We start from the raw sequence: 17,800 nt of genomic DNA, 5'->3' as shown, positions 1-17,800 counted from the left end.
ACTAGGACGCTGCCTGGATCAGAGAGGGTGCAGAGGAGATTCACCAGGATGCTGCCTGGATTAGAGACTGTGCAGAGAAGATTCACCAGGATGCTGCCTGGATGAGACAGGGTGTTGAAGAGTTTCACCAGGATGCTTCCAGGATTAGAGAGGGTGCAGAGAAGATTCACCAGGATGCTGCCTGGATTAGACAGGGTGCAGAGGAGATTTACTAGGATGCTGTCTGGATTAGAGAGTGTGCAGAGGAGATTCAAAAGGACGCTGCCTGGATTAGAGAGGGTGCAGAGGAGATTCAGCAGGTCGCTGCCTGGATCAGGAAGGGTGCAGAGAAAATTCACCGGGATGCTGCCTGGATTAGAGAGGGTGCAGAGGAGATTCACCAGGAGCCTGCCTGGATTAGAGAGGGTGCAGAGGAGATTCACCAGGCGGCTCCCTGGATTAGAGAGGGTGCAGAGGAGATTCAGCAGGTCGCTGTCTGAATCAGGGAGGGTGCAGAGAAAATTCACCGGGATGCTGCCTGGATTAGAGAGGGTGCAGAGGAGATTCACCAGGACGCTGCCTGAATCAGGGAAGGTGCAGAGGAGATTTACTAGGACGCTGCCTGAATCAGGGAGGGTGCAGAGGAGATTTACTAGGACGCTGCCTGGATTACAGAGGGTGCAGAGGAGAATCACCACGATGCTGCCGGGATTAGAGAGGGTGCAAAGGAGATTCACCAGGACGCTGCCTGGATTAGAGAGGGTGCAGGGGTGATTCACCAGGATGCTGCATGGATTAGAGAGAATGTGCAGCGGAGATTCACCAGGATGCTGCCTGGATCAGCGAGGGTGCAGACGAGATTCACCAGGATGCTGTCTGGATTAGAGAGGGTGCAGAGGAGATTCACCAGGTCGCTGCCTGGATTAGAGAGGCTGCATAGGAGATTCACAAGGATGCTGCCTGGATTAGGGAGTGTGCAGAGCAGATTCAGCAGGATGCTGCCTGGATCAGGGAGGGTGCAGAGAAAATTCACCGGGATGCTGCCTGGATTAGAGAGGGTGCAGAGGAGATTCACCAGGACGCTGCCTGAATCAGGGAGGGTGCAGAGGAGATTTACCACGACGTTGCCAGGATCAGAGAGGGTGCAGAGGAGATTCAGCAGGAAGCTGCCTGGATTAGAGAGGGTGCAGTGAAGATTCACCAGGATGCTGCCTGGATTAGAGTGGGTGCAGAGGAGATTTAACAGGATGCTGCCTGGATTAGATAGGGTGCAGAGGAGATTCACCAGAACGCTGTCTGGATCAGATAGGGTGCAGAGGAGATTCACCAGGACGCTGCCTGGATCAGAGAGGGTGCAGAGGAGATTCACCAGGACGCTGCCTGGATTAGAGAGGGTGCAGAGCAGATTCACCAGGAAGCTGCCTGGATTAGAGAGGGTGCAGAGGAGAATCCGAGGATACTGTCTGGATCAGAGAGGGTGCAGTGGAGATTCACCACGATGCCACCTGGATTAGAGATGGTGCAGAGTATATTCACCAGGATGCTGCCTAGATTAGAGAGGGTGCAGAGGAGATACACCAGGTCGCTCCCTGGATAAGAGAGGGTGCATAGGATATTCACCAGGATGCTGCCTGGATTAGAGAGGCTGCAGAGGAGATTCACCAGGAGGCTGCCTGGATTAGAGAGGGTGCAGAGGAGATTCACCAGGACGCTCCCTGAAACAGAGAGGGTGCAGAGGAGATTTACTGGGACGCAGCCTGGATCAGAGAGGGTGCAGAGGAGATTCACCAGGATGCTGCCTGGATTAGTGAGGGTGCAGAGGAGATTCAGCTGCATGCCTCCTGGATTAGAGAGGGTGCAGATAAGATTCACCAGGATGCTGCCAGGATGAGACAGGGTGTAGAAGAGTTTCACCAGGATGCTGCCTGGATTAGAGAGGGTGCAGAGAAGATTCACCAGGATGCTGCCTGGATTAGACAGGGTGCAGAGGAGATTCACCAGGACGCTGCCTGGATTAGAGAGTGTGCAGAGGAGATTCACCAGGCCGCTCCCTGGATTAGAGAGGGTGCAGGGGTGATTCACCAGGATGCTGCATGGATTAGAGAGAATGTGCAGCGGAGATTCACCAGGATGCTGCCTGGATCAGCGAGGGTGCAGACGAGATTCACCAGGATGCTGTCTGGATTAGAGAGGGTGCAGAGGAGATTCACCAGGTCGCTGCCTGGATTAGAGAGGCTGCATAGGAGATTCACAAGGATGCTGCCTGGATTAGGGAGTGTGCAGAGCAGATTCAGCAGGATGCTGCCTGGATCAGGGAGGGTGCAGAGAAAATTCACCGGGATGCTGCCTGGATTAGAGAGGGTGCAGAGGAGATTCACCAGGACGCTGCCTGAATCAGGGAGGGTGCAGAGGAGATTTACCACGACGTTGCCAGGATCAGAGAGGGTGCAGAGGAGATTCAGCAGGAAGCTGCCTGGATTAGAGAGGGTGCAGTGAAGATTCACCAGGATGCTGCCTGGATTAGAGTGGGTGCAGAGGAGATTTAACAGGATGCTGCCTGGATTAGATAGGGTGCAGAGGAGATTCACCAGAACGCTGTCTGGATCAGATAGGGTGCAGAGGAGATTCACCAGGACGCTGCCTGGATCAGAGAGGGTGCAGAGGAGATTCACCAGGACGCTGCCTGGATTAGAGAGGGTGCAGAGCAGATTCACCAGGAAGCTGCCTGGATTAGAGAGGGTGCAGAGGAGAATCCGAGGATACTGTCTGGATCAGAGAGGGTGCAGTGGAGATTCACCACGATGCCACCTGGATTAGAGATGGTGCAGAGTATATTCACCAGGATGCTGCCTAGATTAGAGAGGGTGCAGAGGAGATACACCAGGTCGCTCCTGGATAAGAGAGGGTGCATAGGATATTCACCAGGATGCTGCCTGGATTAGAGAGGCTGCAGAGGAGATTCACCAGGAGGCTGCCTGGATTAGAGAGGGTGCAGAGGAGATTCACCAGGACGCTCCCTGAAACAGAGAGGGTGCAGAGGAGATTTACTGGGACGCAGCCTGGATCAGAGAGGGTGCAGAGGAGATTCACCAGGATGCTGCCTGGATTAGTGAGGGTGCAGAGGAGATTCAGCTGCATGCCTCCTGGATTAGAGAGGGTGCAGATAAGATTCACCAGGATGCTGCCAGGATGAGACAGGGTGTAGAAGAGTTTCACCAGGATGCTGCCTGGATTAGAGAGGGTGCAGAGAAGATTCACCAGGATGCTGCCTGGATTAGACAGGGTGCAGAGGAGATTCACCAGGACGCTGCCTGGATTAGAGAGTGTGCAGAGGAGATTCACCAGGCCGCTCCCTGGATTAGAGAGGGTGCAGAGGAGATTCAGCAGGAAGCTGCCTGGATTAGAGAGGGTGCAGAGAAGATTCACCAGGATGCTGGCCTGGATTAGAGTTGGTGCAGAGGAGATTTACCAGGATGCTGCCTGGGTTATTGAGGGTGCAGAGGAGATTCACCAGAACGCTGCCTGGATCAGGGAGGGGGCAGAGGAGACTCACCAGGACGCTGCCTGGATTAGAGACGGTGCAGAGGAGATTCACCAGGAAGCTGCCTGGATAAGAGAGGGTGCAGAGGAGATTCACCAGGATGCTGCCTGGATTAGTGAGGGTGCAGAGGAGATTCAGCTGCATGCCTCCTGGGTTAGAGAGGGTGCAGATAAGATTCACCAGGATGCTGCCTGGATGAGACAGGGTGTAGAAGAGATTCACCAGGATGCTGCCTGGATTAGAGAGGGTGCAGAGAAGATTCACCAGGACGCTGCCTGGATTAGAGAGTGTGCAGAGGAGATTCACCTGGCCGCTCCCTGGATTAGAGAGGGTGCAGAGGAGATTCACCAGGAGGCTGCCTGGATTAGAGAGGGTGCAGAGGAGAGTCACCAGGACGCTCCCTGAAACAGAGAGGGCGCAGAGGAGATTTACTGGGACGCAGCCTGGATCAGAGAGGGTGCAGAGGAGATTCACCAGGATGCTGCCTGGATTAGTGAGGGTGCAGAGGAGATTCAGCTGCATGCCTCCTGGATTAGAGAGGGTGCAGATAAGATTCACCAGGATGCTGCCTGGATGAGACAGGGTGTAGAAGAGTTTCACCAGGATGCTGCCTGGATTAGAGAGGGTGCTGAGAAGATTCACCAGGATGCTGCCTGGATTAGACAGGGTGCAGAGGAGATTCACCAGGACGCTGCCTGGATTAGAGTGTGTGCAGAGGAGATTCACCAGGCCGCTCCCTGGATTAGAGAGGGTGCAGAGGAGATTCAGCAGGAAGCTGCCTGGATTAGAGAGGGTGCAGAGAAAATTCACCAGGATGCTGGCCTGGATTAGAGTTGGTGCAGAGGAGATTTACCAGGATGCTGCCTGGATTAGAGAGGGTGCAGAGGAGATTCACCAGAACGCTGCCTGGATCAGAGAGGGTGCAGAGGAGATTCACCAGGACGCTGCCTGGATCAGAGAGGGTGCAGAGGAGACTCACCAGGACGCTGCCTGGATTAGAGACGGTGCAGAGCAGATTCACCAGGAAGCTGCCTGGATAAGAGAGGGTGCAGAGGAGATTCACCAGGATGCTGCCTGGATTAGTGAGGGTGCAGAGGAGATTCAGCTGCATGCCTCCTGGATTAGAGAGGGTGCAGATAAGATTCACCAGGATGCTGCCTGGATGAGACAGGGTGTAGAAGAGTTTCACCAGGATGCTGCCTGGATTAGAGAGGGTGCAGAGAAGATTCACCAGGATGCTGCCTGGATTAGACAGGGTGCAGAGGAGATTCACCAGGACGCTGCCTGGATTAGAGAGTGTGCAGAGGAGATTCACCTGGCCGCTCCCTGTATTAGAGAGGGTGCAGAGGAGATTCAGCAGGTCGCTGCCTGGATCAGTGAGGGTGCAGAGAAAATTCACCGGGATGCTGCCTGGATTAGAGAGGGTGCAGAGGAGATTCACCAGGAGGCTGCCTGGATTAGAGAGGGTGCAGAGGAGATTCACCAGGAGGCTGCCTGGATTAGAGAGGGTGCAGAGGAGAGTCACAAGGACGCTCCCTGAAACAGAGAGGGCGCAGAGGAGATTTACTGGGACGCAGCCTTGATCAGAGAGGGTGCAGAGGAGATTCACCAGGATGCTGCCTGGATTAGTGAGGGTGCAGAGGAGATTCAGCTGCATGCCTCCTGGATTAGAGAGGGTGCAGATAAGATTCACCAGGATGCTGCCTGGATGAGACAGGGTGTAGAAGAGTTTCACCAGGATGCTGCCTGGATTAGAGAGGGTGCAGAGAAGATTCACCAGGATGCTGCCTGGATTAGATAGGGTGCAGAGGAGATTCACCAGGACGCTGCCGGGATTAGAGTGTGTGCAGAGGAGATTCACCAGGCCGCTCCCTGGATTAGAGAGGGTGCAGAGGAGATTCAGCAGGAAGCTGCCTGGATTAGAGAGGGTGCAGAGAAGATTCACCAGGATGCTGGCCTGGATTAGAGTTGGTGCAGAGGAGACTTACCAGGATGCTGCCTGGATTAGAGAGGGTGCAGAGAAGATTCACCAGGATGCTGCCTGGATTAGACAGGGTGCAGAGGAGATTCACCAGGACGCTGCCTGGATTAGAGAGTGTGCAGAGGAGATTCACCTGGCCGCTCCCTGGATTAGAGAGGGTGCAGAGGAGATTCAGCAGGTCGCTGCCTGGATCAGTGAGGGTGCAGAGAAAATTCACCGGGATGCTGCCTGGATTAGAGAGGGTGCAGAGGAGATTCACCAGGAGGCTGCCTGGATTAGAGAGGGTGCAGAGGAGATTCACCAGGAGGCTGCCTGGATTAGAGAGGGTGCAGAGGAGAGTCACCAGGACGCTCCCTGAAACAGGGAGGGTGCAGAGGAGATTTACTGGGATGCAGCCTGGATCAGAGAGGGTGCAGAGGAGATTCACCAGGATGCTGCCTGGATTAGTGAGGGTGCAGAGGAGATTCAGCTGCATGCCTCCTGGATTAGAGAGGGTGCAGATAAGATTCACCAGGATGCTGCCTGGATGAGACAGGGTGTAGAAGAGTTTCACCAGGATGCTGCCTGGATTAGAGAGGGTGCAGAGAAGATTCACCAGGATGCTGCCTGGATTAGACAGGGTGCAGAGGAGATTCACCAGGACGCTGCCTGGATTAGAGTGTGTGCAGAGGAGATTCACCAGGCCACTCCCTGGATTAGAGAGGGTGCAGAGGAGATTCAGCAGGAAGCTGCCTGGATTAGAGAGGGTGCAGAGAAGATTCACCAGGATGCTGGCCTGGATTAGAGTTGGTGCAGAGGAGATTTACCAGGATGCTGCCTGGATTAGAGAGGGTGCAGAGAAGATTCACCAGGATGCTGCCTGGATTAGAGAGGGTGCAGAGGAGATTCACCAGGAGGCTGCCTGGATTAGAGAGGGTGCAGAGGAGAGTCACCAGGACGCTCCCTGGATTAGAGAGTGTGTAGAGGAGATTCACCTGGCCGCTCCCTGGATTAGACAGGGTGCAGAGGAGATTCAGCAGGTCGCTGCCTGGATCAGTGAGGGTGCAGAGAAAATTCACCGGGATGCTGCCTGGATTAGAGAGGGTGCATAGGAGATTCAACAGGATGCTGCCTGGATTAGAGAGGGTGCAGAGGAGATTCAGCAGGTCGCTGCCTGGATCAAGGAGGGTGCAGAGAAAATTCACCGGGATTCTGCCTGGATTAGAGAGGGTGCAGAGGAGATTCACCAGGAGGCTGCCTGGATTAGAGAGGGTGCAGAGGAGATTCACCAGGACGCTGCCTGAAACAGAGAGGGTGCAGAGGAGATTTACTGGGACGCAGACTGGATCAGAGAGGGTGCATAGGAGATTCACCAGGATGCTGCCTGGATTAGTGAGGGTGCAGAGGAGATTCAGCTGCATCCCTCCTGGATTAGAGAGGGTGCAGATAAGATTCACCAGGGTGCTGCCTGGATGAGACAGGGTGTAGAAGAGTTTCACCAGGATGCTGCCTGGATTAGAGAGGGTGCAGAGAAGATTCACCAGGATGCTGCCTGGATTAGACAGGGTGCAGAGGAGATTCACCAGGACGCTGCCTGGATTAGAGAGTGTGCAGAGGAGATTCACCAGGCCGCTCCCTGGATTAGAGAGGGTGCAGAGGAGATTCAGCAGGAAGCTGCCTGGATTAGAGAGGGTGCAGAGAAGATTCAACAGGATGCTGCCTGGATTAGAGTTGGTGCAGAGGAGATTTACCAGGATGCTGCCTGGATTAGAGAGGGTGCAGAGGAGATTCACCAGAACGCTGCCTGGATCAGAGAGGGTGCAGAGGACATTCACCAGGACGCTGCCTGGATTAGAGAGGGTGCAGAGCAGATTCACCAGGAAGCTGCCTGGATCAGAGAGGGTGCAGAGGAGATTCACCAGGATGCTGCCTGGATTAGTGAGGGTGCAGAGGAGATTCAGCTGCATGCCTCCTGGATTAGAGAGGGTGCAGATAAGATTCACCAGGATGCTGCCTGGATGAGACAGGCTGTAGAAGAGTTTCACCATGATGCTGCCTGGATTAGAGAGGGTGCAGAGAAGATTCACCAGGATGCTGCCTGGATTAGACAGGGTGCAGAGGAGATTCACCAGGACGCTGCCTGGATTAGAGAGGGTGCAGAGGAGATTCAGCAGGTCGCTGCCAGGATCAGTGAGGGTGCAGAGAAAATTCACCGGGATGCTGCCTGGATTAGAGAGGGTGCAGAGGAGATTCACCAGGAGGCTGCTTGGATTAGAGAGTGTGCAGAGGAGATTCACCAGGACGCTGCCTGAATCAGGGAGGGTGCAGAGGAGATTTGCTAGGACGCTGCATGAATCAGAGAGGGTGCAGAGGAGATTCACCAGGATGCTGCCTGGATTCGAGAGGCTGCAGAGGAGATTCAGCTGCATGCCTCCTGGATTAGAGAGGGTGCAGAGAAGATTTACCAGGATGCTGTCTGGATTAGAGTGGGTGCAGAGGAGATTTACCAGGATGCTGCCTGGATTAGAGAAAATGCAGAGGAGATTCACCAGGATGCTGCCTGGATTACAGAGGGTGCAGAGAAGATTCCCAAGGATGCTGCCTGGATTAGAGAGGGTGCAGAGGAAACTCACCAGGATGCTGCCTGGATTAGAGAGGGTGCAGAGGAGATTCACCAGGAGGCTGCCTGGATTAGAGAGGGTTCAGAGGAGATTTACCAGGGTGCTGCCTGGATTAGAGAGGGTGCAGAGGAGATTCACCAGGATGCTGCCTGGATTAGTGAGGGTGCAGAGAAGTTTCACCAGGATGCTGCCTGGATTAGAGAGGGTGCAGAGGAGATTTAACAGGATGCTGCCTGGATTAGAGAGGGTGCAGAGGAGATTCACCAGGATGCTGCCTGGATTAGAGAGGGTGCAGAGAAGATTCATCAGGATGCTGCCTGGATTAGAGAGGGTGCAGAGAAGATTCACCAGGATGCTGCCTGGATTAGACAGGGTGCAGAGGAGATTCACCAGGACGCTGCCTGGATTAGAGAGTGTGCAGAGGAGATTCACCTGGCCGCTCCCTGGATTAGAGAGGGTGCAGAGGAGATTCAGCAGGTCGCTGCCTGGATCAGTGAGGGTGCAGAGAAAATTCACCGGGATGCTGCCTGGATCAGAGAGGGTGCAGTGCAGATTCAGCAGGAAGCTGCCTGGATTAGAGTGGGTGCAGAGGAGATTCCCAGGATACTGTCTGGATTAGAGTGGGTGCAGTGGAGATTCACCACAATGCTGCCTGGATTAGAGATGGTGCAGAGTATATTCACCAGGATGCTGCCTAGATTAGAGAGGGTGCAGAGGAGATACACCAGGTCGCTCCCTGGATTAGAGAGGGTGCATAGGAGATTCAACAGGATGCTGCCTGGATTAGAGAGGGTGCAGAGGAGATTCAGCAGGTCGCTGCCTGGATCAAGGAGGGTGCAGAGAAAATTCACCGGGATTCTGCCTGGATTAGAGAGGGTGCAGAGGAGATTCACCAGGAGGCTGCCTGGATTAGAGAGGGTGCAGAGGAGATTCACCAGGACTCTGCCTGAAACAGAGAGGGTGCAGAGGAGATTTACTGGGACGCAGACTGGATCAGAGAGGGTGCATAGGAGATTCACCAGGATGCTGCCTGGATTAGTGAGGGTGCAGAGGAGATTCAGCTGCATACCTCCTGGATTAGAGAGGGTGCAGATAAGATTCACCAGGGTGCTGCCTGGATGAGACAGGGTGTAGAAGAGTTTCACCAGGATGCTGCCTGGATTAGAGAGGGTGCAGAGGAGATTCACAAGGACGCTGCCTGGATTAGAGAGTGTGCAGAGGAGATTCACCAGGCCGCTCCCTGGATTAGAGAGGGTGCAGAGGAGATTCAGCAGGAAGCTGCCTGGATTAGAGAGGGTGCAGAGAAGATTCAACAGTATGCTGCCTGGATTAGAGTTGGTGCAGAGGAGATTTACCAGGATGCTGCCTGGATTAGAGAGGGTGCAGAGGAGATTCACCAGAACGCTGCCTGGATCAGAGAGGGTGCAGAGGACATTCACCAGGACGCTGCCTGGATTAGAGAGGGTGCAGAGCAGATTCACCAGGAAGCTGCCTGGATCAGAGAGGGTGCAGAGGAGATTCACCAGGATGCTGCCTGGATTAGTGAGGGTGCAGAGGAGATTCAGCTGCATGCCTCCTGGATTAGAGAGGGTGCAGATAAGATTCACCAGGATGCTGCCTGGATGAGACAGGCTGTAGAAGAGTTTCACCAGGATGCTGCCTGGATTAGAGAGGGTGCAGAGAAGATTCACCAGGATGCTGCCTGGATTAGACAGGGTGCAGAGGAGATTCACCAGGACGCTTCCTGGATTAGAGAGGGTGCAGAGGAGATTCAGCAGGTCGCTGCCAGGATCAGTGAGGGTGCAGAGAAAATTCACCGGGATGCTGCCTGGATTAGAGAGGGTGCAGAGGAGATTCACCAGGAGGCTGCTTGGATTAGAGAGGGTGCAGAGGAGATTCACCAGGACGCTGCCTGAATCAGGGAGGGTGCAGAGGAGATTTGCTAGGACGCTGCATGAATCAGAGAGGGTGCAGAGGAGATTCACCAGGATGCTGCCTGGATTCGAGAGGCTGCAGAGGAGATTCAGCTGCATGCCTCCTGGATTAGAGAGGGTGCAGAGAAGATTTACCAGGATGCTGTCTGGATTAGAGTGGGTGCAGAGGAGATTTACCAGGATGCTGCCTGGATTAGAGAAAATGCAGAGGAGATTCACCAGGATGCTGCCTGGATTACAGAGGGTGCAGAGAAGATTCCCAAGGATGCTGCCTGGATTAGAGAGGGTGCAGAGGAAACTCACCAGGATGCTGCCTGGATTAGAGAGGGTGCAGAGGAGATTCACCAGGAGGCTGCCTGGATTAGAGAGGGTTCAGAGGAGATTTACCAGGGTGCTGCCTGGATTAGAGAGGGTGCAGAGGAGATTCACCAGGATGCTGCCTGGATTAGTGAGGGTGCAGAGAAGTTTCACCAGGATGCTGCCTGGATTAGAGAGGGTGCAGAGGAGATTTAACAGGATGCTGCCTGGATTAGAGAGGGTGCAGAGGAGATTCACCAGGATGCTGCCTGGATTAGAGAGGGTGCAGAGAAGATTCATCAGGATGCTGCCTGGATTAGAGAGGGTGCAGAGGAGATTCACCAGGATGCTGCCTGGATTAGAGAGCGTGCAGAGAAGATTCACCAGGATGCTGCATGGATTAGAGAGGGTGCAGAGGAGATTCACCAGGACGCTGCCTGGATTAGAGAGGGTGCAGAGCAGATTCACCAGGAAGCTGCCTGGATCAGAGAGGGTGCAGAGGAGATTCACCAGGATGCTGCCTGGATTAGTGAGGATGCAGAGGAGATTCAGCTGCATGCCTCCTGGATTAGAGAGGGTGCAGATAAGATTCACCAGGATGCTGCCTGGATGAGACAGGCTGTAGAAGAGTTTCACCAGGATGCTGCCTGGATTAGAGAGGGTGCAGAGAAGATTCACCAGGATGCTGCCTGGATTAGACAGGGTGCAGAGGAGATTCACCAGGACGCTGCCTGGATTAGAGAGGGTGCAGAGGAGATTCAGCAGGTCGCTGCCAGGATCAGTGAGGGTGCAGAGAAAATTCACCGGGATGCTGCCTGGATCAGCGAGGGTGCAGAGGAGATTCAGCAGGTCGCTGCCTGGATCAGGGAGAGTGCAGAGAAAATTCACCGGGATGCTGCCTGGATTAGAGAGCGTGCAGAGGAGATTCACCAGGAGGCTGCCTGGATTAGAGAGGGTGCAGAGTAGATTCACCAGGACGCTGCCTGAATCAGGGAGGCTGCATAGGAGATTCACAAGGATGCTGCCTGGATTAGGGAGTGTGCAGAGCAGATTCAGCAGGATGCTGCCAGGATCAGGGAGGGTGCAGAGAAAATTCACCGGGATGCTGCCTGGATTAGAGAGGGTGCAGAGGAGATTCACCAGCAGGCTGCCTGGATTAGAGAGGGTGCAGAGGAGATTCACCAGGACGCTGCCTGAAACAGAGAGGGTGCAGAGGAGATTTACTGGGACGCAGCCTGGATCAGAGAGGGTGCAGAGGAGATTCACCAGGATGCTGCCTGGATTAGTGAGGGTGCAGAGGAGATTCAGCTGCATGCCTCCTGGATTAGAGAGGGTGCAGATAAGATTCACCAGGATGCTACCTGGATGAGACAGGGTGTAGAAGAGTTTCACAAGGATGCTGCCTGGATTAGAGAGGGTGCAGAGAAGATTCACCAGGATGCTGCCTTGATTAGACAGGGTGCAGAGGAGATTCACCAGGACGCTGCCTGGATGAGAGAGTGTGCAGAGGAGATTCACCAGGCCGCTCCCTGTATTAGAGAGGGTGCAGAGGAGATTCAGCAGGAAGCTGCCTGGATTAGAGAGGGTGCAGAGAAGATTCACCAGGATGCTGCCTGGATTAGAGTGGGTGCAGAGGAGATTTACCAGGATGCTGCCTGGATTAGAGAGGGTGCAGAGGAGATTCACCAGAACGCTGCCTGGATCAGAGAGGGTGCAGAGGAGATTCACCAGGACGCTGCCTGGATCAGAGAGGGTGCAGAGGAGATTCACCAGGACGCTGCCTGGATTAGAGAGGGTGCAGAGCAGATTCACCAGGAAGCTGCCTGGATCAGAGAGGGTGCAGAGGAGATTCACCAGGATGCTGCCTGGATTAGTGAGGGTGCAGAGGAGATTCAGCTGCATGCCTCCTGGATTAGAGAGGGTGCAGATAAGATTCACCAGGATGCTGCCTGGATGAGACAGGGTGTAGAAGAGTTTCACCAGGATGCTGCCTGGATTAGAGAGGGTGCAGAGAATATTCACCAGGATGCTGCCTGGATTAGACAGGGTGCAGAGGAGATTCAGCAGGTCGCTGCCTGGATCAGTGAGGGTGCAGAGAAAATTCACCGGGATGCTGCCTGGAATAGAGAGGGTGCAGAGGAGATTCACCAGGAGGCTGCCTGGATTAGAGAGGGTAAAGAGGAGATTCACCAGGACGCTGCCTGAATCAGGGAGGGTGCAGAGGAGATTTACTAGGACGCTGCCTGGATCAGAGAGGGTGCAGAGGAGATTCACCAGGATGCTGCCTGGATTCGAGAGGCTGTAGAGGAGATTCAGCTGCATGCCTCCTGGATTAGAGACGGTGCAGAGAAGATTCACCAGGATGCTGCCTGGATGAGACAGGGTGTAGAAGAGTTTCACCAGGATGCTGCCTAGATTAGAGAGGGTGCAGAGAAGATTCAACAGGATGCTGCCGGGATCAGCGAGGGTGCAGAGGAGATTCAGCAGGTCGCTGCCTGGATCAGGGAGGGTGCAGAGAAAATTCACCGGAATGCTGCCTGGATTAGAGAGGGTGTAGAGGAGATTCACCAGGAGGCTGCCTGGATTAGAGAGGGTGAAGAGTAGATTCACCAGGACGCTGCCTGAATCAGGGAGTCTGCATAGGAGATTCACAAGGATGCTGCCTGGATTAGGGAGTGTGCAGAGCAGATTCAGCAGGATGCTGCCTGGATCAGGGAGGGTGCAGAGAAAATTCACCGGGATGCTGCCTGGATTAGAGAGGGTGCAGAGGAGATTCACCAGGACGCTGCCTGAATCAGAGAGGGTGCAGAGGAGATTCAGCAGGAAGCTGCCTGGATTAGAGAGGGTGCAGAGAAGATTCACCATGATGCTGCCTGGATTAGAGTGGGTGCAGAGGAGATTTACCAGGATGCTGCCTGGATTAGAGAGGGTGCAGAGGAGATTCACCAGAACGCTGCCTGGATCAGAGAGGGTGCAGAGGAGATTCACCAGGACGCTGCCTGGCTCAGAGAGGGTGCAGATGAGATTCACCAGGACGCTGCCTGGATTAGAGAGGGTGCAGAGCAGATTCACCAGGAAGCTGCCTGGATTAGAGTGGGTGCAGTGGAGATTCCCAGGATACTGTCTGGATTAGAGAGGGTGCAGTGGAGATTCACCACGATGCTGCCTGGATTAGAGATGGTGCAGAGTATATTCACCAGGATGCTGCCTAGATTAGAGAGGGTGCCGAGGAGATACACCAGGTCGCTCCCTGGATTAGAGAGGGTGCATAGGAGATTCACCAGGATGCTGCCTGGATTGGAGAGGGTGCAGAGGAGATTCAGCAGGTCGCTGCCTGGATCAGGGAGGGTGCAGAGAAAATTCACCGGGATGCTGCCTGTATTAGAGAGTGTGCAGAGGAGATTCACCAGGACGCCGCCTGAAACAGAGAGGGTGCAGAGGAGATTTACTGGGACGCAGCCTGGATCAGAGAGGGTGCAGAGGAGATTCACCAGGATGCTGCCTGGATTAGTGAGGGTGCAGAGGAGATTCAGCTGCATGCCTCCTGGATTAGAGAGGGTGCAGATAAGATTCACCAGGATGCTGCCTGGATGAGACAAGGTGTAGAAGAGTTTCACCAGGATGCTGCCTGGATTAGAGAGGGTGCAGAGAAGATTCACCAGGACGCTGCCTGGATTAGAGAGGGTGCAGAGAAGATTCACCAGGATGCTGCCTGAATCAGGGAGGGTGCAGAGGAGATTTGCTAGGACGCTGCATGAATCAGAGAGGGTGCAGATAAGATTCACCAGGATGCTGCCTGGATGAGACAAGGTGTAGAAGAGTTTCACCAGGATGCTGCCTGGATTAGAGAGGGTGCAGAGAAGATTCACCAGGACGCTGCCTGGATTAGAGAGGGTGCAGAGGAGATTCACCAGGAGGCTGCTTGGATTAGAGAGGGTGCAGAGGAGATTCACCAGGACGCTGCCTGAATCAGGGAGGGTGCAGAGGAGATTTGCTAGGACGCTGCATGAATCAGAGAGGGTGCAGAGGAGATTCACCAGGATGCTGCCTGGATTCGAGAGGCTGCAGAGGAGATTCAGCTGCATGCCTCCTGGATTAGAGAGGGTGCAGAGAAGATTTACCAGGATGCTGTCTGGATTAGAGTGGGTGCAGAGGAGATTTACCAGGATGCTGCCTGGATTAGAGAAAATGCTGAGGAGATTCACCAGGATGCTGCCTGGATTACAGAGGGTGCAGAGAAGATTCCCAAGGATGCTGCCTGGATTAGAGAGGGTGCAGAGGAAACTCACCAGGATGCTGCCTGGATTAGAGAGGGTGCAGAGGAGATTTACCAGGGTGCTGCCTGGATTAGAGAGGGTGCAGAGGAGATTCACCAGGATGCTGCCTGGATTAGTGAGGGTGCAGAGAAGTTTCACCAGGATGCTGCCTGGATTAGAGAGGGTGCAGAGGAGATTTAACAGGATGCTGCCTGGATTAGAGAGGGTGCAGAGGAGATTCACCAGGATGCTGCCTGGATTAGAGAGGGTGCAGAGAAGATTCATCAGGATGCTGCCTGGATTAGAGAGGGTGCAGAGGAGATTCACCAGGATGCTGCCTGGATTAGAGAGCGTGCAGAGAAGATTCACCAGGATGCTGCATGGATTAGAGAGGGTGCAGAGGAGATTCACCAGGACGCTGCCTGGATTAGAGAGGGTGCAGAGCAGATTCACCAGGAAGCTGCCTGGATCAGAGAGGGTGCAGAGGAGATTCACCAGGATGCTGCCTGGATTAGTGAGGATGCAGAGGAGATTCAGCTGCATGCCTCCTGGATTAGAGAGGGTGCAGATAAGATTCACCAGGATGCTGCCTGGATGAGACAGGCTGTAGAAGAGTTTCACCAGGATGCTGCCTGGATTAGAGAGGGTGCAGAGAAGATTCACCAGGATGCTGCCTGGATTAGACAGGGTGCAGAGGAGATTCACCAGGACGCTGCCTGGATTAGAGAGGGTGCAGAGGAGATTCAGCAGGTCGCTGCCAGGATCAGTGAGGGTGCAGAGAAAATTCACCGGGATGCTGCCTGGATCAGCGAGGGTGCAGAGGAGATTCAGCAGGTCGCTGCCTGGATCAGGGAGAGTGCAGAGAAAATTCACCGGGATGCTGCCTGGATTAGAGAGCGTGCAGAGGAGATTCACCAGGAGGCTGCCTGGATTAGAGAGGGTGCAGAGTAGATTCACCAGGACGCTGCCTGAATCAGGGAGGCTGCATAGGAGATTCACAAGGATGCTGCCTGGATTAGGGAGTGTGCAGAGCAGATTCAGCAGGATGCTGCCAGGATCAGGGAGGGTGCAGAGAAAATTCACCGGGATGCTGCCTGGATTAGAGAGGGTGCAGAGGAGATTCACCAGCAGGCTGCCTGGATTAGAGAGGGTGCAGAGGAGATTCACCAGGACGCTGCCTGAAACAGAGAGGGTGCAGAGGAGATTTACTGGGACGCAGCCTGGATCAGAGAGGGTGCAGAGGAGATTCACCAGGATGCTGCCTGGATTAGTGAGGGTGCAGAGGAGATTCAGCTGCATGCCTCCTGGATTAGAGAGGGTGCAGATAAGATTCACCAGGATGCTACCTGGATGAGACAGGGTGTAGAAGAGTTTCACAAGGATGCTGCCTGGATTAGAGAGGGTGCAGAGAAGATTCACCAGGATGCTGCCTTGATTAGACAGGGTGCAGAGGAGATTCACCAGGACGCTGCCTGGATTAGAGAGTGTGCAGAGGAGATTCACCAGGCCGCTCCCTGTATTAGAGAGGGTGCAGAGGAGATTCAGCAGGAAGCTGCCTGGATTAGAGAGGGTGCAGAGAAGATTCACCAGGATGCTGCCTGGATTAGAGTGGGTGCAGAGGAGATTTACCAGGATGCTGCCTGGATTAGAGAGGGTGCAGAGGAGATTCACCAGAACGCTGCCTGGATCAGAGAGGGTGCAGAGGAGATTCACCAGGACGCTGCCTGGATTAGAGAGGGTGCAGAGCAGATTCACCATGAAGCTGCCTGGATCAGAGAGGGTGCAGAGGAGATTCACCAGGATGCTGCCTGGATTAGTGAGGGTGCAGAGGAGATTCAGCTGCATGCCTCCTGGATTAGAGAGGGTGCAGATAAGATTCACCAGGATGCTGCCTGGATGAGACAGGGTGTAGAAGAGTTTCACCAGGATGCTGCCTGGATTAGAGAGGGTGCAGAGAATATTCACCAGGATGCTGCCTGGATTAGACAGGGTGCAGAGGAGATTCAGCAGGTCGCTGCCTGGATCAGTGAGGGTGCAGAGAAAATTCACCGGGATGCTGCCTGGAATAGAGAGGGTGCAGAGGAGATTCACCAGGAGGCTGCCTGAATCAGGGAGGGTGCAGAGGAGATTTACTAGGACGCTGCCTGGATCAGAGAGGGTGCAGAGGAGATTCACCAGGATGCTGCCTGGATTCGAGAGGCTGTAGAGGAGATCCAGCTGCATGCCTCCTGGATTAGAGACGGTGCAGAGAAGATTCACCAGGATGCTGCCTGGATGAGACAGGGTGTAGAAGAGTTTCACCAGGATGCTGCCTAGATTAGAGAGGGTGCAGAGAAGATTCAACAGGATGCTGCCGGGATCAGCGAGGGTGCAGAGGAGATTCAGCAGGTCGCTGCCTGGATCAGGGAGGGTGCAGAGAAAATTCACCGGAATGCTGCCTGGATTAGAGAGGGTGCAGAGGAGATTCACCAGGAGGCTGCCTGGATTAGAGAGGGTGAAGAGTAGATTCACCAGGACGCTGCCTGAATCAGGGAGGCTGCATAGGAGATTCACAAGGATGCTGCCTGGATTAGGGAGTGTGCAGAGCAGATTCAGCAGGATGCTGCCTGGATCAGGGAGGGTGCAGAGAAAATTCACCGGGATGCTGCCTGGATTAGAGAGGGTGCAGAGGAGATTCACCAGGACGCTGCCTGAATCAGAGAGGGTGCAGAGGAGATTCAGCAGGAAGCTGCCTGGATTAGAGAGGGTGCAGAGAAGATTCACCATGATGCTGCCTGGATTAGAGTGGGTGCAGAGGAGATTTACCAGGATGCTGCCTGGATTAGAGAGGGTGCAGAGGAGATTCACCAGAACGCTGCCTGGATCAGAGAGGGTGCAGAGGAGATTCACCAGGACGCTGCCTGGCTCAGAGAGGGTGCAGAGGAGATTCACCAGGACGCTGCCTGGATTAGAGAGGGTGCAGAGCAGATTCACCAGGAAGCTGCCTGGATTAGAGAGGGTGCAGTGGAGATTCCCAGGATACTGTCTGGATTAGAGAGGGTGCAGTGGAGATTCACCACGATGCTGCCTGGATTAGAGATGGTGCAGAGTATATTCACCAGGATGCTGCCTAGATTAGAGAGGGTGCCGAGGAGATACACCAGGTCGCTCCCTGGATTAGAGAGGGTGCATAGGAGATTCACCAGGATGCTGCCTGGATTGGAGAGGGTGCA

At 54.4% G+C, this 17,800-nt stretch overlaps 1 protein-coding gene across 1 annotated transcript in view; it reads left to right on the top strand.

Annotated features, from left to right (window-relative positions):
- LOC132385649 (kelch-like protein 10) overlaps positions 1 to 17,800 on the top strand; it is a 576,518-nt gene that overhangs the window by 266,231 nt on the left and 292,487 nt on the right. The gene's annotated exons all lie outside the window — the stretch shown is intronic.

Source organism: Hypanus sabinus (genome assembly GCF_030144855.1).
Source record: "Hypanus sabinus isolate sHypSab1 chromosome X1 unlocalized genomic scaffold, sHypSab1.hap1 SUPER_X1_unloc_6, whole genome shotgun sequence".
Taxonomy (NCBI): Eukaryota; Metazoa; Chordata; class Chondrichthyes; order Myliobatiformes; family Dasyatidae; genus Hypanus; species Hypanus sabinus.
The sequence above is the reverse complement of the archived record's forward strand: the minus strand, read 5'-3'. Positions and strand labels throughout refer to the sequence as shown.